Source organism: Danio rerio, chromosome 14, assembly GCF_052040795.2.
Source record: "Danio rerio strain M-AB ecotype USA chromosome 14, GRCz13ab, whole genome shotgun sequence".
In the NCBI taxonomy this organism is placed as follows: domain Eukaryota; kingdom Metazoa; phylum Chordata; class Actinopteri; order Cypriniformes; family Danionidae; genus Danio; species Danio rerio.
In genome coordinates, this window is record NC_141034.1 from 44,665,001 (window position 1) to 44,691,294 (window position 26,294).

Here is a 26,294-nt window from a genome sequence, read left to right on the forward strand (position 1 = left end):
AACTGGAGAATGATTCTTCATCTAACGAATGAGACAACATTGTGAATGGAAAACATGGCTTCAACGTGAACATTTGGGTAATTCACGGAAACCGAGATGTAAACCGACCATTTTGAGCCAGTGAAAGAAAATATTCAGTACTAATGTGGGCTAAATGTCCACTTGAAGGTCCTCAACTTGTGAATGAATAAAAGAAGGGATCCAGTTTTAAAATATTTGCTCTTGGTATCATGATTCGTGACGAAAACTTAAATTAAAATTAAATTAAAACATCGTTCATGCCAAATCAATCCATATAAAGATGTGAAGTTAGAATGTTTCCTCCTTGATCCGCATTTCTGTCCATGCGCTCATATCCAACTGACTGAAACCAGAGATTCCAATTGAAGAAAGAAAAAAACAAATAGTCCAATTTTTGTGACTGGAGCAACGAAGATAACCCAGTATTAACCAAATATCAGTCCGCAATTCATTGATATTCCCAGTCGAGCAAAAGGTGTGCGCCTTGTCCACTGAAGATTTCGTAAATGTCTTGTATGAAGGTGTTTCAGCTGGCCTTAGTCCAGAATGAATGAAACTAAATCCGTATAAAACACTGAAAAAAAGATCAGTGAAGACAAATAAAGCATTGGTAAGTGCAGCTGAGTTCGAATCACCGTAAAAAAGCGTCCGGTCTGAAATATCCAGCCTCTGGATGAAGCGAAATAGTTCTTGATATAGTTGTTAAATGTGGCTCACTGAGGTAAACGCACGGCGCGCATCTTCAGCGCATACTGTCGAATGCACAGCTCAGTGTCTCGCGCTCAGTCTCAGGACCCGCAATCCCCACAGCCAATCAGAGGTTACACTGGAGAGCTGGATTTGCTGGTGGGTGGGGCAAAACTACAGCTATGAACTCGGCCAACTAGCTCCAGTTCATACAACGCACGGTGTATGTTTTCTGTTCTGCTTACGCCTGGACATAACGTATGTCATTTTGCGATTGAGGAATTTCGAAAGGGAATTAATTTCCTTAAGATATTTTTCGGGGCAATTTTACGCTAGTCAGATAGTGTATTTTTTAACAGAGCATTACACACATATATTTAAACACATTGTAATAAAAATCACAGCTTTACTGGGCTTTTATTTAACATTTCCACTGATATAGTGACTTAATTAGCCTATAGTTGTTATGGTTTTCTTTATAAACTTTTCAGATTTATGTTTCGGATATAAATTAGTTTTATAATTAGCCCATGTTGGCTTAAAGAAACGGTAGCTTAATATTAATTCTATTTAAAAACTTGTTTATTAAAACTTGTATATTAGTATTTTGGCATGTAAGAGTCAGCGACTCTTGGTAGTTTTTTTAGACTAATCAATATATTCATAACTAATTAATTTGACATTTCCCTAATTAAAAGTCTCATCTCATTTGCATAAAGCTTGTCAGACTTTTATTTATTTTTATATCAGTCGTAATACTGAAAAATCTGTTTAATTTATTTATATATTTATTTACCAAATCCGTCGCAGATTTAATAAGATGTATTATGGGTGCTGCACGTTTTGAGCTTGGAGCACTCACACAGTGATTGAATCTGTTCACTTATTAGCAGCATTTGCCGTGTTAAGAAATATTAAATGCCACAGAATATGAATGGGAGCATGAACACCTTTTCTAGTGGGGCTAGAAAATGATAACGTTGGAATCTGCACTAATTGCGAATCTTTCAGGCAGCTGCCTTTCGTTCCCATCCCTGATGACGACCCCGACAAATCAATGACTCCCCCCACCATCTCTCTCTCTCTCTCTCTCTCTCTCTCTGCGCATGTTTGTGTGTCTGTAAGAGAGAGTAAAATGATTTAAAATAATTTAAGTATGAGAGAGGCAATATAAAAAATGTTAGGCATTTTTTTACTACAGTTATTATTAATATAACTACTAGCAATTATGGTTGTAATCGTTGTTATGTATGAACGTTCATTAATCTGTATACCTGTATACATATAGATTATTTAAATTCCTCACTCTATATAAATTTGCCTCAACCACGCAGAGAGTCAAGAGTCATGTGCACACATGACAGCATGTTGAGGGCAAACCGTGTTTAAAGTCACAAGGCTGACACCTAGCGGCCGCCACCACTTTCACCTAATATTAAAACCCTGTTTTTGCCCCGTTTGTTTGTTTCTTTGTTTTTCAACTAAGACATTGGCTACTGGAAAAGGAAAAATATACAAAATGGAAAGCTTATATTGTTGTACAGTTATTTCCACGTGAGTATTTTTATCCAATAAATAAAGATATTTAAGAAAAAATCCACATATTACCCACTGTAAACCCACAAAGTTAAGGTAACCCAAACCATTTTTGGAAACCGATTGCAACAAACTATTTAAGTTCAAAAACTAATCCAAATGAGTACTGTGAACTTAATCCGTTTGAGTAAATGAAGCAATGACCACAGTAAAACCCCAAAAATGAAGAGAACTCAAACCAACTAAGTACTGTAAAACCCCATAAGTTAAGGCAACTCAAACTGTTTGAGGAAACCAATTGCTACAAACAATTTGAGTTAAAAAAAACTAATCTATTTGAGTACTGTGAACGTGCTCCATTTAAGTTGAATTTAGTTATATATTAAATTAACTCATTACCTTCAACACTGAGTTCAAAAGTTTTTTTCAAATGAGTAGAATTAACTTTCAGTCAATTTTGAGTTAACTACACTCATTTCATTTGATAAAGTTGACTGTTGGGTTTACAATGTATCTCGTTTGATTAGTTATATACAGTGGTTGGATAGTTTGTTGTGTATTACAGGTGTGTGGATTGAACATATTTTACTTAAGTTTTGTCTTACATTTTACCTGAATACGTCATGTAAAGTTGACAAACTACCAAGCTTTTTCTGCTTTTTCGTTTGACATACAGTCATGCAAGTTTTCCAGCAGTCATATTCATGAGCAAGCACAGATGTCATCATCTTCAAATATTCTAGTTCATGTTTGTTTTCAGCTTGCAATGCTTTAGGGACAGCTGTCAACCTATTGCTCTGTTGACTGTTGAAACTTGCCTACCTTCCAAGGCAAAGGAAAGATGCTGAAGGTGTTTTCACAGCTCTCTTGGTGTTGAAAGATTAAACTACGGGGATTATCGTTGATGTTCTTTTAGCCATTTTATATTTAGCAGTAGTGGAGAGCGGGGAGGGAAGCAGGGGCGGAGCAACCAGGGGGATGGGAGGGATACGTCCTTCCCACTTTTAGAGACAGAGCATTTAGAAACAGGTGGTTAATAATAAAATGAACTTAAAATTTTGGATCTCATTCAGCTGCCCCCCACTTTTTAAATGTCCGCTTTGCCCCTAGAGGGAAGTAACATTTTTCATAGAAATGTAATTTTAAAAGATAATGTTTTTAGCAGAAATATATTTTTCCGTGGTAACTAGCTCACAACAGTGGTGTATCAAAATCAGGTCTTATTTTGCATCAATGTTGAACAACTTTAATATAACTTCACTTTAAACAAAAGTTGCACATTGTTACTTTTAACCTGTAGGCAGTAACAAAAGTAACCAACCCAGGCTCATTCTGAAAATGTAGTCTTGTGGACATTTCTTGAGACTGTGAAATACGCCCCGGGAGGTATGTGTTTTTGCAGTTTTTGTTTTCGCGAATCCACGAGAGGTCGCTGTGTGCGCTTTTTCGTATCTTATATGTGTCTCGGGAGTGCGAGTTTGTGCCTGCACTGTTCTCGCGTATACCCACCAGAGGCCCTTGTCAACCGAAGGTCTGTCTGACTGAATGATTGACTGTGCGACCAGCCAATCGACTGACCCACCCTCCTCCTTCCCTAAACCCAACCAATTTTACCGATTGACCTGCCCACCCACTTACTTCCCTAAACCCAACCAACGATTTACAAAAGCCGTCCATGAAAAAAAAAAGCCCTCGTCTGATTTTTACCCCACTTGCGGATTTTACCACATACTCACCCTGTTAATGACTTGTTCATTTAACTTTTTTGGATTCTGTTTTTGTATTACTTAATTCACATACTCACCCTGTTAATGACTTGTTCATTTAACTTTTTTGGATTCTGTTTTTGTCTTACTTAATTCCTGGAACCGCTCTTTCCCAGACTCGAAACTGGTGGTCGTCCTCATGGTCAACTCTTCTCTGCGTCTCAAGTCCGCCAACATACACGACAAGCTAAATGGACAATCTGGTTGCAGCGGGAAAGCCCTCCACACGGAGGTAAGCGGTCAGCCGGTAAGCGCGAAAAGGAATAGCGACATACTGCCCCGTAGTGTTTGCTTAAAAAATTAAATGCAGCCATATGTACCTCCGGCTGCAAAATTCGCAGTCTCCAGAAACGGCCACGGGACTACGCTTTCAGAATGAAGGCTGATTTATACTTCTGCGTCAAACACCGGCGTATGCTACGGCGCTGACGCATAGCCCTTCGCCGTGGCCGTCGCCGTCACTGACGTGCACCTCTCAAAAATTGTAACTACACGTCGCAACGACGCTTAGCGCAAGCTCTGTGATTGGTCGGCTTGGTAGCGCTGACGAGTCTGGGCGGGACCGAGAGCCGCGCAAATGGCGGGAGCTGGACGCGAGCCCAATGGAGCGATTGTTTACAAGTGTGGAGTCCCGTGAAGGAGCTCCTGATGGAAAGTTTTGTTTTGTGTTTACCTCATAATTAAAGTTGTTGCACGTCCGCCGGTTCCTGCCTCAAAATGAGCAAGTTTGAGCCACTTGTACAATCAGGAAGTGTTCAGGAAAAGCAAAACAGAAGCGAAGAAACTCGACACAGAGGAACATTTACACCTCACTGCCAAATAGCGTTTCGAAAGTGTTAATGGAGACCAACAGAGACAGCGCGCAGAAGTATAAATGCACAGCTGCGCGGGCTGCCTGCGCCGTGAGTTACGCCGGTCACTTGACGCAGAAGTATAAACCAGGCTTGAGCCTGTGTTGAAAGTAGCACAAGTAAAAAGTAACAAAACAATATTAGATTTACTAGCTTAATTTTGTTTATTTTAAATATATATGACTGTGACCATGTTAATGTTCACTGCAAACATGTTTTGTCCTTTATTTTTGCAAAAAAATAAAAATTAAACAGCATTTTCATTTCAGCTCCATCAAATGCTTCAAAAGCAGTCCAACAATGCAATATACTAACATTTTCTACATTTTTTTTATTTGTATTATTATTATTATTGGCAATATACATTTTTCTTATAAAACATATTAGTCAAAACACTGAAAACTCTAATATGGAAGTGAAAAATAAGATTTGTCTATTAGCAGTGGGACAAAAATAACAGTGTTACTTTTGTCCCCACAGGAATTCATGCCATTTAAACCTGATTTACTTTTAAACTGAAAAACTCAGACAAATCAAACTTAAGGATGTATTACTTACTGCACTAAATAACTTGTAGGTTGAGCATTGCTGTGAAACATGAAAAGAGAAACATAATTTGTAATAACATCAAAAGATCACTGCAATAATTTAGAGCTAAGACCAGCTCTAAATGAACTTTTATTTGGCAGCTCCATCAAGGGTTGCATGCTGAATGTGCTGTTATAGCCTGGAAATCAAATGTTGTCAGGGCTTCGGGAATGATCGATTTGTTACTTTCCTCCCTTGTTACTTTCGTCCCTGCTTTCCCCCTAGTACATGAAGGAATGTTTCCCTGTGTGGAATGGACTTCTGGCTTGAAAAGGTGTTTATTATCTTATTTTGCTCACGCTGATGTTTTGATATTCACCTTCACTTTGACATCAAGGTTAAATGATTTAGCTATTTTGTCAATGTCAGCACACACCATGTGTGATGAAACAGACAGAATTTTCTGCCAAGCTGCATCTAAATCTAGATATTGCTTGATTATTTATGTGCAACATTCCTCTTGCACTCAAAATCCTTTTAATTTCCTACACAAAAAAATACATATATTGATTAATTAACAGGTCTTATATTTTCAGTGGTGTAAAGTAACAAATTACAAAAACTCGGATTACTGTAATTGAGTTGTTTTTCTCAGGAAGTGTACTTTACTATGTAGTTTTAAAAATGTTTACTTTTACTTAACCTTGAGTGCATTTTTAGTGCTGTATCGGTACTTTTACTCCACTACTTTTCATCAACCTGCAGTTACTACATTATTTCTTTCTTGCCTATGGTGACTGGCTTAAGTGGAAAACTCAGTCCTGCGATTCTTGTCCAATCAAATTGCAAACAGAATGTAAATTGCATCATATTAAACAATTTCAAGACATGGGCGCTTTTGGAAGTATCCAAAATGTCTAAGAAGATGCCCAAAATCGTTACATGCAAAATAAAGGATGTCAACTGTATGATGACTGACATCACCAAACAGCCTTAAACAATCACTAAATGGAACGAATAAAGAATAGAAGGAAGGACCGAACTAATGAAGGAAGGAAGGAAGGAACAAAGGAAGGAAGGAAGGAACAAACAAAGGAAGGAAAGAAAGAACGAATGAACAAACAAACGAATGAAGGAACCAACCAAGGAAGTAAAGAAAGAAGAGAGGGACGAAGGAAAGAACAGATTAATAAATAAAGGAACAAACAAATAAATGAATGAAGGAAAGAAGGACAGAACAAAAAAAAAACAATTGAAGGAAGGTTGTAAGGAACGAATTAATATAGGAAGATCACTAAATGCACTACAGAATGTTACGTTTACACATCTCTGCACAAACTGCATATAAACACATCAGCTTTTCACAGCATAATACTCACTACTCTTGAGTACATTTTAAAGGTCTACGTTTCACTCATTATTTGAGTAATATTTACAATAGATACTTTACTCCACTTGGACTACATTTTTAGGCAAGTAATGGTACTTTTACTTGAGTATGATTTTTCAGTACTCTTTGCACCACTGTTTGTTTTACAATATACATATGTTTTTTCTTTCTTTCATCGTTGTGAATTGTATTATGGGATGTTGATCTCTGCTCTGTCGACTTCTGATGATGAAAGTTCAATTGTGCATTTTATTAAAGTGACTTACTAAAATTTTAGTCATTTGAAGCTATATATTGAATAATAAATAATATACTAGAACTAAATCTGTCAAATAACAGAAAAAGTACTGGCAGTTTATCGACAGGTTTTTGTATCATAATTGACAACAACAATACAGACAATATATCATTTTAAACTATTAAAAGTATCAATAAAAGTCTCTTCCTTTATTGTTATTTAGACATTCAAACACAACGACTTACAGGTTTGGTCCAACCAGCATTCACACACCAATTGACAATAAAACATGCAATATGCAAACAAAACATACAAAAGTATAGTGTTAACAGATTAATACAATAATTTAAAAAATTACAAAAAGGAAACAAATAATAATAAAATAAATACAAATAATTATAATATAATACTAATGTTCTATACTAATGTTCTATTTTAATCTATTTTTAATCTAAATTAGCCCAATCCTCATCATTTTAATAATTTCTTGCAGAAATAATGTTTTTGAAATAATTCATGAAAGGTTGACAGATTTGATAATTACATCCCTCATTAGTTGTATATACCGAGCAGGTTTCTGTTTCCAGTTTAGTAATGGTAACCTTTGTGCTAGTAGACAAATAGAAGTATATTTTGTTCTGTACTCATTTTTTAGTTATCTCAAAATCAGTAATGTCTGCAGTCCGGGAATTGGCTTTTGACTTATTTTTGAGAAAGTTACTCTGTAAAACCCAACAGTCAACTTTATCAAATGAAATGATGGTAGTTAACTCAAAATTTACTAAAAGTTAATTTTACTTATTTGAAATTCAGTGTTGAAGTTAATGAGTTAACTAAATACATCGTTACTTCAACTTAAATGAAGTAAGTTCACAGTTCTCTTATAGATTAGCTTTTTAACTCAAATTGTTTGTAGTAATCAGTTTCCTCAAATAGTTGAAGTTGCCTTATTTTATTGGGTTTTACAATACTCAGTTGGTTTGAGTTCTCTTTATTGGTTTTTACTGTGCTCAAATTGCTTCATTTACTCAAATGGATTAAGTTCACAGTACTCATTAGGATTAGTTACTTGCAATCAGTTTCCTCAAACAGTTTGAGTTACCATAACTTTTTGGGTTTTACAGTGTAGAAAAATATTCTCCCAGTTTTGGGCAGCACCAAAACATATAAGCCAGTGATGCCAGTTCCAGCCCACACCGATTACATGCAGGGTCCACTTCTGGAATTATCTTACTTAGTTTTTGTTCGGACCATTTTGACCATTTGACATAACTGATGAATTTCTTTAAATTGTACAGTATGAGGCCATGTCTTGAACATATCGATGATCTGTGGGTCAGTTCAATCACCTATTACTCTTCGGTGATCATTTTTTCAATCATCATAAGTTGTTGGAGGAGAGATCAAGGTCCCACATTGCTATTAAAATGCATAAACAATAATAATAACACTTTATTTTGATGGTCCATTTGAGGATTAGTAGACTGTCTGCTTAATATCTGTTGATACTGCTCTTTCAACAGACATTCAACTGCCTATAAGAATATTTGCAAGTACATGTCAAATTACACTAACCCAACCCCAACCTAACAGTCTACTTTTAATCTAATAAAAATTAGCTGGCATGTAGATGCAAAATTCAACAAACAGACCATCAAAAAAGTGTCAACAATATAATAATAATAAAACATGAATCACAGAATAAAAAAAAAAGTCAATTTACAGATATTCTTTACAGTGTAGGATCATACGTAATATGATGACATTTGTAGTCTGCGAAGGTGAATATGATGAATATGGAAGGGGGTTTTAATCTCGCTGTGTTTCATTCATAGTAATGGAAGAGAAAATGATCATCAAAGCCAGAGTGAATTCAACCCAGTGGCGAGAGATGGTGAAAAATGGACCCTGCATCAAAAAAGCAGCGATGGCTCTCAAATAAATAATAACACCACACTGCAAACCAATGCTTTGAAGTTCTTGGAAATGAAGAAAAGCATTAGGAAGATAGGAAAGAACTAGACAAGGAGGGGGGGGGGGATTTATCTTTCTGCCTGATTTTATTTGTTATAAATATGAACAATACTTTCTTAGCATTGTTTTTGTTTTGGACCGCTAGAACCATTTGTGTGAATTGGTAAGTAAAGGTGCACACAAGCTGCAGCCTGAGTTACTTTGTGCAGCGGGAGCCACTCAATCATGCAGTGGTTTTGAACTTCTTTAAGACACTTTTTTTTCTTCTTCTTCTTTTTTTTTTTTTTGCTCCAAGCCTTGAGCCAACACTTTCCACAGTACATAGAGAATAACTGATTTGATGCTATATTTTGCTGCTAAAGCATGGCACACTTCTGTAGCCGGTCCCTTCTGCTCATTTTGAAAGGAATATCTGAGCTGGGCTGATATGTTGCTGCCTTATTACCCTTAGTGTGCAGCTGCCTATCTTCTAGTGAATAGCATAGGCGGTTCACTGAGACTTAGACCTACAGGTGTCCTTTGGAAGACAGAGAGAGAAAGGATAGAGCATGATTTATTTGAATTTCAGAGGCTCTTTCTTTGGCTGGATGTGGCTACAAAGAAGACAAGTCCATTATGGTCTTCATCTTAGTGTATTCGAGGCGTTTGATTTACTCTAATGATCATGGCTGGAAGCAGGCTGACAGGCTCATCATCATACAGTAGTTGCCTTGCCCTGCTATCTATGTCTTGATATGTTGTGTTAAAACATTCTTTCTCTTTCTCTGCATCTGAGGCCCCCTGCTAAGCTGGGAGGGCACTGTTGCATCAGCGACGGAGCTCTTGATAGTTAAATGCTTGTTGGTTGTCATATGGTGAAATTGAATGACAAAGGGCAGACATCTGATTTATTTAGAGGTTTAAATTAAAGAACAAATCAATTTTTAGCACTTGGTTTGTTTATGTCTGCGTATTTTGCTTTTGTTTATGCAAACAGTTAAAATAGGAGACTGGCTGTCATTTCTAGTGACTATTACAATCTCCTGTTTCTAGTGTTTGGTACAATGGCTAAGTAGAGGTCATGATGAAAGATTTGGAAACTTTTCAATTTAGCGGCTAATATGAACTTGTACGATCTCATTCGTACAACTTAGTGCGATTCGCTTATCGCCCAATGACCTATAGGTTTAGCGGTGTGGTTGGGTGTTATGCCTTTTTTATATTGTACATTTTCATACAACTGAACTCGTATGAATTAGCCACTAAACTGTCAAGACGTAAAATAGTTACGTTTCCTCGTGAGAAAACCTCAGTGTGGTTTGGCAGGGCATAGATGTGGTCTTTTTCTCTGAGAAGGCTGTTAAACTGATGCCGATTCAGGCCTCTGGATTGGATGAAATTAACAGTTTGCAATTGCCATCTAGTGGACACAGTTGGAACAGCAGTTTAATTTATTGAAAAATTGCAGCTCATTTTTATACTTTACAGAATCATCTCGTGGGCCGGATTAAACCTGTTTGTGGGCCTTATTTGGCCCGCGGGCCGTACTTTTATCAGCCCTGATCTAGAGCTCCTTCACAGGACTCCACACTTGTAAACATTCACTTCATCGGGCTTGCGCAGCTCTCACCTCCACCCACCCTCATCAGCGCTACCAAACCGACCAATCATAGAGCTTGTGCTATGTGTCGTTACGATGTGTAGTTACATTTTTTGAGAGGTGTGCATTAGCATCACAGACGGCCACGGCGATGGCTATGCTTCCATGCGCAGGTTGGGCTGGAGCATAGGCATGCTCTTGATGCAGAAGTATAAATCAGCTTTAACAGTTGCTGGATGAGACTCTCCAAGTATCCAGCCGTGTCACTGCCCTCTGACTTCTCCAGGATGTTTATAATCTTTATATTTGGTCATCATTTTTTTTCTTTTAGAAAGGTTATCTCCTTTTTCATCTTTACAGTTCGCATGCAGGAGTCTCTCAAATTGTTCGTTAACACCGATCCTGATCTGCATTTTGTCAACCTGCTCGGCTACAGTTGAAAGTGACAGTTTAATTTTGGACAAAGAACTTTTGAAGTCGGTTGTTTTCTTTCATTAAGGAGATTTAAGCCATTCTGGTTCAGCCACCATCTTTCGGGGTCATCAGAGAGCTGTCGTCGAATCGTTATATTGAGTTTCTCACACCGAAAGTTAAAAAATTTCCTCTGAGTAATGAAAGAAATGTATCTGAAAGAACATGTGATATATTTAGAGATAAATTATTACAAGTAAATTAGTAACAATTGATGAGGCACACCCGAAGTTCATTGACACACGTCCTGCTTCGTGACTCCCCTTGGTCTGTTAAGCTGGTATATTCTGCATTGCTAATGAGGAAATTGAAGTGGATGATTGGATGTTTTAATGGCAGTAAAATCATATACTATAGGAATAATGTTCCAAGTTAATTGAATATAAATATGGGAGGAAATAAAAGTTTTGAATATTGTTTTTTTATTATTATTTACTATGTTATTACTTAACTATTTTTGTTAATTGGTAATAGTTTACATAAACAATTGAATGGGCTGCACTTTAAAATCAGGTTTCATTAGTTAATGTTAATATAACACTTTCTTTGGGTTTCCTCTAGGTGCTCCGGTTTTCCCCCACAGTCCAAAGACATGTGGTATAGGTGAATTAGGTTGGCTAAATTGTCCGTAGTCTATGAGTGTGTATGGATGTTTCCCAGAGATGGGTTGCAGCTGGAAGGGCATCCGCTGCTTAAAACATGTATTGGATAAGTTGGTGGTTCATTCGGCTGTGGCGACCCCAGATTAATAAAGGGACTAGGTGGAAAATAAAATGAATGAATGAATAATGATGTATTAACATGCAAACTAAACATAACTTTCTTATGGACTGATGATAATGCATGACCTAATCATGAACTAACTTTAATTTTTACCTTAACTAATTGTTTGTTTGGCAATTAATGTATAATTACCACATTAGTTTATGCTTATTTTAACCATCATAAACTGATGACATGTTAATGGATAATTATATCATGACTTTACTTGGAGGGGCACATCATCATTAACCCATTCTCCTTATGTACGTCAGTCTAGTGCGTGTACACTGAGTAACAATAAAGAAGTGTTCTGTCAACATCAACATGAAGAGTTTAAACACATGAGTTTTTAAGGATGCGTTATTGGTGATGTACCCCTCCAAGTAAAGTCATGACATAATTATGTATTAACAGCTCATGAGTTCATGTTAATTACGTTTAGCTTAAACTTAAATGTTAATTAATACATTAATTAACAACATGTACTAACAAGTAGGTAGCCATAATTTACACATGAATTCTTGTGACTCATGCTTTAAATTTACACTATCATTATAAACTAATTTTAAACTAATCATTATTTTTTTTACTGTTATTGTAAAGTGTTACCAATATATTTACCAGCTTGAATTGATAATAGACCATACCTGTACAGCATGTATTAATCATAATTCATAATTTACTAATGCATTATTAAAATCCAAAGTTGTGCTTGTTAACATTAGTTAATGCACTGAGTCAACATGAACTAACAATAAATAATTATTTACATTAACAAACTTTAATTAACATGAACAAATACTGTTATAATATATTGTTCATTATTTGTTTATGTAGGTAAATGCAATAAATAATATTAACTAATACACTCTTATTGCAAACTATTACCAATGAATGATTAAATCAATAAATTAAGAAATAGATGGATATATGATTTAGGTGAGAAATTAAATTATATGTCATTGTATGAAATTCATGAGAGCATATCAGTAACTACCCTGAGTATATGTCTTTTTTTTTTTTTTTTACATTTTTTAATAATGTTTATACACTATTATATGATCAATTAATCATGACAAAATATGTTAATTGTAACTTATTACAATCATGATCTAACTTAATTTTAGAAGTTATGCAAGCTTAATATAAGTCAGTTTAATATAATTGTCACAAACACCAGCAATCTAATCCTTACAGATTGCTGGTAAACTCACAGCATTGCATAGAACTACAAACCTGCCATTAAATGCACTACAAGATCCAGTCATGCACCACTCACACACCTGGCCTAGATCTCCATGATTGCAGACAGACACAGCTGAAGCTACTCATAAACTCATTAATATGACTATTTATACAGTACACACTCACACACACACTTCAGTGCTGAGTCTTGTTATACTGAACTGTGAAAATTACGATGTGATCTGTAAGAATAAGATCACTAGGGATTGTCACAATAATATAAGTTCAAGTTACTTGTTAATTTGATTCAGTTTAAAACATTTAAGGCAACCATTTATTACTGTGTGATAATATTAAAAGTTTCATTCTTACTGAAAAAATGCGTTTAATTTTTATATATCTATTCATTTTTTGACATTTATGTTTTCCTACCCAAAAAAACCCTTGAATTATGGGTTGTAAACACAACAACTGTTTCCACTGGGAGCTCTAAAAACTATTATAAGGTGCTGATAGGTTTTAGCGATGGCTGTATTTAAGATTTCATTAGGGAAAAGCAAAATGTTTATAGTGTGAAATGAAACTGCTGTTAACTGTTGTTGGCAACAGTTTACACAGGCCGAGTAAAGACTGGCACAACACCAGAAAACCAATTGCTCCAATCATCATTTTTCAACAGTGTATATCGTGTCATGTTTTTACTTATATTTTACTTTAAAGATTTCTCATTTGTATTGTGAATTACCTTGCATTCAATGTGCGAATGACTATTTTAAATAAATGTGTTTGCATTTATTTAGATATGGTGACATATTATGCTATTAGACTCACGCTAAATTATAATCAATTAGTCTTTTTTAAATGATTGAAGTAATATGGGCAACTTGGCCCATTAATGTCAAAGACTTCCTATCAGCAAGAGCTAGAGAGGGAATACTCGAGGGATGAAATGTACACAGTGGTGCCAGTCACGTCGTAGGATTCATCACTGTAACTGGCACTCGGCACAGCTGCAACCAATTAGATTTCACTCCACTCTAGGCCCAAACAAGATTGAGCTGTATTCACACTTCATTGTGGAACTTATGACGGCTGCAATTGAGACTAATAATTAGTAACCCAACATCCCATTTGCCTTCAGTATGACACGTTTAAAAGCACCGTGCTCTAGTTATGCAAGATTAATTTAAATATTTCAGCATTTAGATAGCAATTAATACATGCAGTTTCACCATCTTTATGGCAAATTGAATCCCTGTAAGACTCGTGTCTCTCTAATTGCCATAATGACTTTTAATACCTCTTAACGGTGAGTTTTAAGAGCTGAAATACTTAAATATCACTGGAGACTATGAAATCTGAAAAAGTACTCTTAAATGGATCATTACAAAAATGAATCTATCTATCTATGTTTCTACACTGTAAAAAAAATGCCGTTCAACACAAATCAATTAAGTTAACTTAATTGTTTTTTTACAAATTTAAGTGGATTGAACGTAAAACAACTAAGTTGTCCCTAAAAAACAACTCAAGAGTTGTGTTGTTTCAACTCATTTTAAATAAGTAGTTCGAACAAGCACCAAAAGTCATTTTTAAGTGTAATTATCTATCCATTTATCAAACTGTTTTAATCTATTTTCCCATCTATCTATTCAACTATCCAAACGTCCATTCAAATGCCCTGTTGTTGCAACATAGGCTCATTCTAAAAACTTACCCCTATATACATTTTTGGAGATCACAAAATATGTAGCCAGAGGTATGTATGGCTGCATTTCGTATTTAAAATGAATGCCACAGACTGGTATGACGCTGTTTCTTTCGCCATTTCGGAGTTGACTGTTTCTAGCAAAGAACGGTTCCAGAAAGCAGGTAAAACAGAAACAAAAGCCAAAATATAAAACAAACAAGTAAATAACAGGATAAGAATGTGGTGAAATCTGAAAATGTGGTAAAAATCGGGCTGCAGCGAGGGCTTTTTTTTTCCAGATTGCTTTTGAAAACACAGTGGATTGGGTTTATGGAAGTGGGTGGGCAGGTCAATCTGTGCTTTTGAAAACATTATCGGTTGGGTTTAGGGAAGGAGGAGTATGGGCCAGTTGATTGTTCAGTCAGTCAGTCGACAGCGGGCAGGCGTGAATGGCACTCGTGAGAGAAATTTAAAAAGCGTATTTGGCGATCTTCAGCAATGTATATAGGGGTACGTATTCAGAATGAGCCTGGGTTGTGATTATCCATTTTTTCATTCAACAAAATGTATGTGTTTGGTCATATAGGTTGGTCATACAATGGTCTGTAAAATGATTACCTTTTTTTCTTAAAAGAACAATAGAAGTTGTTTTTTTTTTCATTTTTTGGCATATTGTTTTTACAGGAACTCAATAGGTTACAGCTGTAGTTAGCACAATACCCTTCACAGTTTGGTTTCTTTCAGACCTTTGCTTAGAAAACCAATTAATACCTGGAAAAGGAACTTATTTTGAGCATTCCGGGTAGAGGTCTGAGCTATCACGTACAAAACATTGCCATCTGACTTTGAACGGAATGCCATATAAAAGCCACAGAAATCAGATTTGTATTTCAAATGTAGCTCTTTCACAAAAGGGGCCCTCCCTTATTTTTGATAAGTTCACTGGCTTTCAGGATCAGATGATAAGGACTCTGAAAGACCCGGTGTCTACAGTTCCCAATTTCCCATTTGAGCGCTAATGTTTAACATTCTTTTTCTCACCCCACGCCACCCAGACAATGAGCATAATCATGTGTTCAATACACCATGAGAGTCTGGAATTCCAGTCGTGATTACCCCTATACGCCGAAATCAGTGGCCTTTGTTTAGCCGTCAGCACAAGTGCAAAGACCACCTTGCATAATCATAACCACTCAAACGTACAGTGCACTCTGTTCTCGTTGCTTGCTAAATCACCTGTTCTATGGTCAATTAGTATGATCCGATGATTATTTTTCATGCCACTTTTTAGCCCAGGGTCTGATTGATGTCAGAACATGTAGGCTAAAACACCTGGAATTGTGCAGCACTGGGTGGGGCAGCCCTTTGTCTGATAGTATCAGCAGGACGGAGAGCTTATCAGCCCTCGTCCCCCTGGGTGTGTGTTTACAGCTGTTCTCTAGTCAAGACAAATTAGCGGAGTATAAGCCATTAGGCCACTTCAGACGCTTTTTAGTGTGTGTGTGTTCAGAAAGGAGTGTTTGTGCGCCTGTGTGTGTCTTTGTTCCATCCAGATCAGATCATTTCAGGTAAATGAAAGCCAGTGGGTGGTGAAAGCATAATCGAAAACAGGGCACAGACTTGAATTGGTCTTGGGCGCAGCTTGACAATATGGGTAGGGAACATATGTGACATCAAGTGTATTTATTCACAAGGGCTCAACAGCAAATGACATATTGCAGTTGTTTGTTTTCCTTCTGTAAATCTGTCTGTCTAATGTAATATCTATATATATATATATATATATATATATATATATATATATATATATATATATATATATATATATATATATATATATATATATATATATTTTTTTTTTTTTTTTTTTTTTTTTTTTTTTTTGAGTAGCTGGGCTTTATGCCTCACAATACTGCAAATCTCCTCTAGTCAATTGTTAGCTTAATCCACATAAAAAATAAATAAATAAATAAATAAAAGATGTATTGGTATAGTCCAAGTCATGGCTCTAAATGGAGCTACGTGTGTTTATGTGCTCTTATAGGTCAAGAAGAATCCGCTACTATCAATCGTTGGATAAATTAAAACATTATCCGCAGGGATGGTGTTAGTTTTGAGTGCTTTATATAATCAGTCTATTTAATCTCAAAGTGTTTTTTTTCTTGAATGCATGCTGATATGTTCTTTACACCAGGGTCAAACAGCACCTGTTATATAAAGCCTAGTCTACATTGCAATTTATTCTGGCCAAGAGCCACCCACTTAAATAAGACCTTCTAAATATTTTTTAAAAGCCCATTCTGTGTTGTTTTTGCTTGCAGGCATGTTCTAACCAGATGCGCTGTGATAAAGCTAACTGATCTTTTAAATGTCAAATTGCATATTTGCCCGATCCATGCAATGCTACATTTGAGGTATATTTGACTTTATGCGGTCGATCAACATCTGATCAACATCAAACAGTGAATACTGGTTTGAAATTTTCACCATTCCTTCATCAAAACATACATATTTCTATACTATATGTTGGAAAACAGCATGTTAGCTGAGTAGTATGTTTAAATTCATATTATGCCTTAACCCTTAAAGACCTAGAGCTCTTTTGTGGGCACCTAATTGGCCTATATTATTATTATTAAAAAAAAAAAGCAGTTTTATTTTTATTTTAACAGTCAGCCTCAAGAGTCATATATTATTTTAAACAGGAGAACCTGAAGCTTCAATCTGTACACTGCAAAAAATGATTTTCTTACTTAGATTTTTTTTGTGTTGTTTATAGTCCAAATATCTAAAAGTTCTTAAATCTTGAAGCATTTTCTAGACAAGCAAAACATATTGTCTTGTTTTAAGAAATAATATGCCAAAATGAAGTGAGTTTTTTCTTAAATCAAGCAAAATAATATTGTTTTTCGATTTGTGATAAGATTATTTTGCTTTCCCCATTGGCAGATTATTTTTGCTTGATTTAAGGAAAAACTTACTTCATTTTGGCATATTATTTCTTAAAACAAGATAATTTTTTGTTTGTTTTGTTTTTTTGTTTTTATCTAAATAATAGATAAAATTATTTTTTTTTCATAATTTTTTTTTCTTTAGAAATAAATGCTATGATGTTTTATACTTCCAAAATACATTTAGTCTACATCCACCATTCTCTGAGCAAATGATAACATTTTATTTCAATGTTATTCTATCAGTGAAAAACTGTTACATTCTATTTACTGACAATAGATGCCTAAGATGTTTGCATTTTTAGTTTTCTAAGTGTCATATATCATTTTAAACAGGAGAAATTGAAGTTTCAATCTTTATTTTTAAAAATTCCAATTTTATATTTTTATGACAAAAAAAGATACATTTTATAGAAATTTTACGAAAAACGACAAAAAAATAATGTAGAATTTTCCACAGCTAACACAAACAAAATCTCTTGAAGTTTGCTTTTGTTACTTTAGAAAGTTATGCTAGGATGGTTAATACATCCAACATGAATTTTGTCTACATCCACCATTCCCTAAACAGCTTTCAAAAAGTATTTGGATAAAGCTATCTTGTTTCATAATTACCTTAATTTAGAGATGATTTAAATATTGAACTGTGAACTTGTAGCTGTTTATCTAATTAAATCAGAATTATGTGTTTCTGAGGCAGCGCTATCAACATTTTATTATAGCCCCTAAATTAATCTGCAAAGGTCAGGTGATACTTCACTCACATTTTACAAATCATGGGTCTCAGATAGTACAAACTCTACAAGGACTCATACAACTTGGAATCTAGTGATTACTGTAATCATGGCATGGCTTGAGTGCATCTGAACACCTAAAATCACATGGCAGTGATAGAATAGCAAGATGTCAAACATTTGAATTTCTTCCTGCACACATCCTTATATATACATTTATTTATATATAATATAATTTTTAAAACAGCTACAAAGGAAGTTTCAAACCAAATTTAGTACTTGAATATATATATATATATATATATAAATATATATATATATATATATATATATATATATATATATATATATATATATATATATATATATATATATATATATATATATATATATATATATATGTATATATGTATATATATATATATATATATATATATATATATATATATATATATATATATATATATATATATATATATATATATATAATAGATAATAGTTGATCATTGATTAAAAAATATTAACAAAAAAGTAGATTCCATCCTATTGCTTTCTGCCCACCTTTACAACTTTTACCAGAGTCGTTTTAAACATGACAATCGGTACTTCTACTTGAGTAAAGGATGTGTACTTTTCCCATCTCTGATCTTCAGCATAATGACTTGCATGAAATATTTTGACCACAAACATCATCCTCACAAAAAGAGGTATTATAAAATTGTGTTGAATTGTGCACATTTTAATCTTACTGTTTGCACTGTGAATCTTTAATAATGGTAATAATTACTTATATTTATGTAGCGATTTTCTGAACACTTAAAGTGCTTTACATTTCACATTTCTGTGGGGAATCACCATCTTCATTCACCATCTTCATTCACCACCATTTTGCAGCATCCACCTGGATAACGCATTGGCAGCCATATTGCGCCAGACCTCACATCACAAACTAGCTGATGAAGCAAATTATGATAAGGGGATGATTAGGAGGCCAGTGGGCAAATTTGGCCAGGATGCCGGGGTTAAACCCTATACTCTTTTGCGAAGAACATCCTGGGATTTATAATTACGACAGAGAGTCTGGACCTCAGTTTAACGTCCAAAGGCAGCGCTCACTGACAGTATAGCATCCCCTTCACTATACTGGGGCATAAGGGCTCACACAGACCGCAGATTGAGCTTCACCCTGCTGCACTAAAACCACTTCCGGCAGCAACCTAACTTTCCCATGTGGTCTCCCATCCAGGTACTGACCGGGTGCAGCCCTGCTTGGCTTAAGTGGGCGACCATGTGAGAGTTGCAGAGAGCTAGCTATTGGAAAATGCCATAATAATAAACCCCAATAGCCATAACCACACAGCAATGTTGGTCCACCAGCAATAAAACTAATTCACAGATATTAGCAAAGTGAAATATGCAATTATGTTGGTAAATATCCAGCTCTAGAGTTATACAAACCCTACAGATATTCAAAAATATATTGCTGCTAACCTATCAAACTTTGGCAAGTTTAGTGATTTGTCTTCCTCTCAAATGTATACATTTCAGGAAAGATGATATTAAAAATGTATTAAATGCAACCATCAGAGCAACCCCTTGTCATAATAGCAGCAAATATTGATGTTGCAGAATATTGGACAGGTGATATCGGCACATTACGCACTCTGCCACATATATCAATTTTCCCCTTTTCTCATAATGTTTGCTCTCTACAATAGCTTACAACAAACCCACGAGAGAGCTCAGACAAACATTGGCAGAAAGGAGCTGTGTGCAATGTGCTGTAACTGGGGAGGTTTTGCCAACCAGGCCCTGCCAGACAACCCCCCCCCCCATCCAGACGATGTGACGGAATTGCAGGTTATTTCTATCTGGATTGTGATATCAATAAAGGTAGCTGTCTGCAGGGACTACTGTCAATCCAATTCCCTCCTCCCAAAGGAGAGTTATAAATGGCTTCTGTGTTGTTTACGTGTGCCCTCTTCTCAGAGGTGTCTCGGCTGACTTTTTAGATTCAACACATGTAGCCCGCAATGCAATTTGTCCCTCTGCCATTGGACAAGGCTCTCGCCAGGGCGAAATTTAAAGGGGAACGCAGAGAAGAAAGAAATTAATATGGAAATTAGCCTGTATAATGCCTCGGGCGATTAAGGTGCTTTAAGGGCCAATGAGAAGGTGGCAGTTTCCAGTGCAGATAGCTGGTGTATTGCAAACGGAGGGATATAGAGATTTCATTTCTTGGGAGGATCATTCTCCTCCCCGCTGTACGGATTAAGGAAATAGCTTCTGAGAGGCATGGCATGCTGTTTAGTGTGCGCTAATTGCACATCCAGTATTGAAAAGTCTGTTCTGAGCAGATTGTGGTTTTTGTGCGTATTTTCCCTCTTCCTTTCTTTCTTTTCGTCTCTGCAAACTCTCTGTACGAGATTTTTGTTGAGCTTTGATCAGTGGTTGCGGTATACAAGCAAGACTAGCTTGATAATGTGAGCCGATACAGCATGCATGCATAAATTTCCTCCTTAAGAGGGTAAGAAGTCCCATTGTGCATGTGAGCAACGAGAATGGGTCAAAGTGTGGTCGTGGGTTGGCTTTTACTAGATTGATCTGTCTATTTTCATCTCTTGCTTTTTTATTTTTATCTGAGGTGGTCCACCCCACCCTGGCATATCCTCAGGGCGAAGTGCATTCGTAAACATTGGCTCTTTGCAAGGTAATTGTGGCGGAGATAGCTCCCGGCTTCATTATCTGGCTTTGCAGGTAACACGCATTAGCACGAGCGGGAGGATGGGATGGCCTCAGGTTATGGGAATTCCTTCACTATCAGTGGCAGCCAATGTTTACTCATCCCTCAGGGACAAGGGAGGATCACAGGGTTTCGAGACCCTCGGGTCCCAACGTGTGGGCTGTGTAGACGAGTAGAATTCCCTCAGTGTCAACATTTGTTTAGTTCATATGTAACGTTTTTAAAGACAGACTCGAATGGGACACATATCCCCAAACACAATATAAAAAGGAGATAAAGTTTGTCTGTCTTTCCAAACTGCGTGCTTATTTGACAGCAACAGAATAGTTCAGAACATATTACCCAATAAAACAAACGTTATTTACAGCCCACTGTGAATGGATGCAGTAAGACGGCTCTAAATTTTTGATATGTTTCTTTGTCTTTTTTTGTCAACCGTTTCATCCTAGAATGTACTTCAAATAAAGTAGATATTTTGTCAAACTCTGCATCGCTGGAGGTTACAAAGACATTCCCCTGCTGCTTTTATATCCTTCCACAGACAGAGCACCCCAGGAATCCTTGATTTGATATAATTATTGTAGTGACATTTTGTGAGGTTGATGTCTGCTTCAGTATGATATCCTGCTACATAATACTTTCTAAGAACTCCCAGACACACAGATAACTCCCGTTAAGCCTTTTCCTCTTAAAACAGTAGCACAAAATACTCATATTGATTTTTTTCCTAAAAACGTGATGCTAAAAACAAGCTAAGCACTACCTCGCTCTACTCGGAAATCGATAACGCTTATTAATGGCAGTTAGAACTGATATTCCTTCAAAAAACAGGTGCGATAAGATGCTTGGCTGATAGCTGTGGCTGATCTTTGTGTCCATATGTGGAAAATTAAACTTTATGGCATGCTTTCAGAAAGCGTGTGGTAGTTGTCTTTGCATATTTAACAGGAAAAGTGTGCCTGAAAAAAAAACGAGGTTTTCAGCTGCAATGACCAAATAGAAACATTTATGCAACTGCTAAATAGGCTAATCCTGCTTACAGGGACAAGTTCCATATGTATGGCTTTTCCAATATAGTGAACTTGCTTGGAAGCTCACCTGGTATAGTATTCAAGTACTCAAGTACTGTGTGGACACATGAAACAAAGTTTGACCAATAGCTTAAAGCTAATTTTGTCAATTAAATAAAGGGTCAAAAATGTATATTGCCTATAGCTTGACAGACAGGGGCAGAAAATGGGCATGTCCACAAGGCTAATATCTTGACTAGGAACACTTTCAATGTATATACTCTGATTCATTCAATTATTAAGATTATTGTAGACAAAAATATAAATAAAATGTATTCAAAAGGGAACAAACTGACCAACAATATATATTTTTTTGAATTCTTTATTTCTGTTTGTTAAGGCATTTTTTTCTCACAAAATTAATACTGATTTAAATGCTTTCAGTTATGTTTAGATTTTAGTGATATGCTATTTTAAAATACTCTGCAGGGTATCCACATGGTCTTAAAAAGTCTTACATTTCAAAAACAAAGTTTTAGGCCCTAAAAAGTCTTAAATTCACTGAAATATTGCTTTGTGTGTCTTTAGTCTTTTTTAACAGGTCTTAATTTTCCTCTGTCCAAGTAAAGCTACACAATTAGGCCGACATCCATCCAATCACCAAAACCTTTTTTATATTTAAGTTTATATTTATTTATTTTTTATTGCAAATTTACAATAGCTGTTAGAAATACTTTACAGAAATTCCCTAATTCCCAGCGAACGAAAACTAAAAATAATTATACAATTTCTCATAATAATAATAACAGAGCAATTTATCCATTTACGTCAGGGTTGTCCAAACTCGGTCCTGGAGGGCCAGTGTTCTGATTAGTTTAGCTCCAACTTAAATCCAACTAAAATATGCAGGACACCAGCCCTCCAGGACTGAGTTTGGGCACCCCTGCTTTACGTTACCTTCTATTCATACAAAAAGCAGGAGTATGCATGATATTTAAAATATGCATGAAACTTTGAAACCTTGAATAGAGGTTATAGTCAGCCAATTTGGACCAAAAGCCAACAAACAATTTTTTTTTTTCGATTATTTATGTAATTGTCTACACATTAAATATACACAATTATGTTAAACTTGTCATTTTTTTGTCAAAAATAAATAATATGTTAAAAAAAAGTGTATACAACTAGAGTTTTCTTGTTTTGACACATTAAAGTATGTTGCTTAGAAGTAATACATTTGGTGGCAAAAAAAAAAACTAACAAACACAAAAAAAAGAAAAAAAGTTCCAACCGGGCCATTAGAATTAATTATTAGTGTTTAACTCTGCATAAGTCTAAATTTCATTCATAATGGTCTTAAACGGGTCTTAAAAAGTCTTTAATTTGACTTGATGAAACCTGCGGAAACCATGACTCTGAAACATTAATAGTCTTTTTATTATTACTGGAATTATATGTATGAAGCAGATAGAATGTCCTCAAAGTCATGCCAAACTGTTTTACTGCCTCTCACTGTCACGTTAAAATTGCTGTGAAACTTGCAATAAAACATGCTATTTAATACATATATATATATGATACTAGGTTGGCTTCGTCCATTTACCTGTTAGAAGGTTTATGAGTCAACAGGATCAGCTCTCAAAGCTTATAGTTTGAGTAGGAAGGGGAGCGGCGGTTGAACAGGTGACCTCTCTCCTCTTGTGTGAAAGTATGTGTGGGCGTGTGCGCAAATATGCAGAAAAGATGAATTTGATTTCTAGAAACCTTGAATTTCAGGGCGACAGAATGTTGCACGCATTCACAAACGCTGTATACGTGTTCCTTTTCAGAGCTAAAATGTCACACAAGAGCTCTCAGGGACACATCATTTTAGTGAGTAGCATGTGCCAGAGTCTTTGTTTTAACATCCACTGCTGCTGTTTCTTTTCAGTCATAGTCCCTCACTGAGACCAAAGAGATTTCAGTTTTTGATCAAAAAGGCCAGAGCGGTAGTCGTTCGCCATCACAAAAGATAAATTGTTAGTGCGAAAGGCCAACATCGTTCCCCATTGTTTACTGAAACGGTGGTGGTTGCGAGAGATGTGAATGGAAAAAGAGATACTGTAGCATTTAAATCTGGCTTTGAGCTGCAGTAAACGCTTTAACTAATCTCCTTGTGCTGCATGTGCATATTCTGGGCTGGCTGATTTTCTGTGCCCTCGGGCTAGGCTCCCAGGACAAGAGAAAGAGGGCAGGATTGCCTTTGCACAGCTCCTCCAATGGTGAACATCAGAGGGAAACGTCTGCAGATGCAAACGCACAGACAGATACACAAACAATCCCTGGGTTTGCACACCGCCACTTCTCTGAAGCAGGGGGTGATCTATGCCAGCGCTGGTAAACAAAGGAGCAGGGAAGCCTAATCCGCCAGTAAATCTGAGGATCATAAGTAAATCACCTATTTTAGAGATTAACTTTCATAACCATCAAAAAAAAAAAAAAAACACACAAAAAAAACAGAGGGAAATGTGGGAGGGAGGGTCTCATTTGCAGGTATTATCCAAAGGTGGTGTGGTCTCTCTTTTTCTCTTTTTCACTATAGTCTCCCTCACGTGCGTTCACTGTTAGATAAGAACGTAATGTGATATACTCAAAGCTGGGTAACTAATCTGATATTTCACCTCGGTGAGAGATAGGAATGATATAAAAACACATTAGGAGTGGGCACTAAGAGGATTACAGTATGGAAACGGATGTGTGCTGGCTGTCTAATCCACTCATGTTTAACCCTTGCAAGCTAGCCAATCTCAACGCAAGCAAATTATTATTCTTTGTCTCTTCAGTTGATCCTTCTCAAAGTTTAGGCCGTTGCCGACTTGACCCCCCTCTCTGGAATAAAAGCCGATGAGAGCGAGCCTCAGCCTGGCCTTGATTAACACCCTCTGTCTGCTGACAGCACAGCGCTGCGTTTGGGTGTGTGAGCTTTAATCTGCTTGGAGACTGTCATTAGGAGTTTAGTAGGGTTTTACATCTGCTGCTGGAATATTTGCAGTGGAGCGAATATGTGTGTGTTTGGAATTTATGTGGATTTGCGCCTATGTGCGCTCAATAGAGATTGTTCCCAACTGCATAGGACATCTAATCTTTGTCTTCACCTTAGCCATTTTAGGCCATATCCGACAGTCTTTGGCCCTGTTGACACTAATACGTTTTAGGTTAAAACAGTGTTTTAGGGTGCTTTCACATCTAGACTTTTGTTTCTGAACCTGGCATGTTTGGCGCGATTCGTTTAGCATATGTGTATCCCGCAATCGTGCTCGGATCCGTGCCAAAATAAATGGTCTGAGATCACCTGAATGAGATGGTCTCAGCTCTAGTGAAACAAACTCTGGAGCGTAACGTTTGTAGTGAAAAAGCAATACGAACCAGGCTTTATCACAGTGTAATATGGATAGGTAGAAGGCATATATACGGCTATATTAAGAATTATGAGTTAGGGAATGTGGTAAATATGCGTTTTATGTTAAATACAAAAGTGAAAGCATGTTAACTAGTAGCGAGAGCTGTTTATTCGCACAGCAGTCTCGGTTTATCTGTTATTTCTCTCTGTAATGTAATACATGTAATGCATAATTCTAGCCAACATCTATGTATGAGAAAGTCATGTGGGTGTCACCATTCAAAGTTAAAGTGCTGTTTTTCGCTTATAATGTCTTATTGCTCATCGTCATAAATTGAAATAAGGACGCATGACAGCTGAGTGGGACTAAATAAACTGTAAAACTCTCACAAATGTGAGGAGAGTTTACTCACACGTGACTTGTTTTAGCTATTTTGGTTCATTTAGAAACTTTGCCATGTGAAAGCGAACCGCACCAAGAACAAAGTGCACATTGGACAATTTTATTAACATGGTGACATTTTTAATCCCTGTTTCAGAATCAATCCACAGGTATGAAAGCACCCTTAGAATGAAAACGATTCATGTCCACACCAATAGTATCGTGATGCAGCCTTTATGATGCAAGCTGAGATTGCATCACTCAGCAATGCAATGTCAGACACAACGCACTAAATGGAGTGACACCACTATGACGGGTAGGGTTAGGAGTGGAGTTAGGTGAGCGCATTAAAAAGCATTAGATGCAGCTCAGATTGCACTGCACCAGGTCTGCATCCAGAACCCTCTCGTCCACACT

The 26,294-nt window shown here is 36.2% G+C and overlaps 2 protein-coding genes across 13 annotated transcripts in view; one reads left to right on the forward strand and one right to left on the reverse strand.

Moving 5' to 3' along the window:
* The window catches only part of pcdh19 (protocadherin 19), a 95,866-nt gene extending 95,088 nt beyond the window's left edge, over positions 1-778 (reverse strand). For 5 of the 6 annotated variants that reach the window (XR_015506805.1, XR_015506804.1, XM_087280514.1 and 2 more), the window contains exon 1: positions 1-778. This exon is cut by the window's left edge and continues 2,424 nt beyond it. The gene's annotated coding sequence lies outside the window, so the exon portion shown is untranslated. 6 annotated transcript variants of the gene reach the window in all.
* The window catches only part of tnmd (tenomodulin), a 344,370-nt gene that overhangs the window by 2,641 nt on the left and 315,435 nt on the right, over positions 1-26,294 (forward strand). For 4 of the 7 annotated variants that reach the window (XM_087280533.1, XM_087280534.1, XM_087280536.1 and 1 more), the window contains exon 2: positions 4,127-4,242. The exons of the other annotated variants lie outside the window; for them this stretch is intronic. The gene's annotated coding sequence lies outside the window, so the exon portion shown is untranslated. The remainder of the gene's footprint in view (positions 1-4,126; positions 4,243-26,294) is intronic. 7 annotated transcript variants of the gene reach the window in all.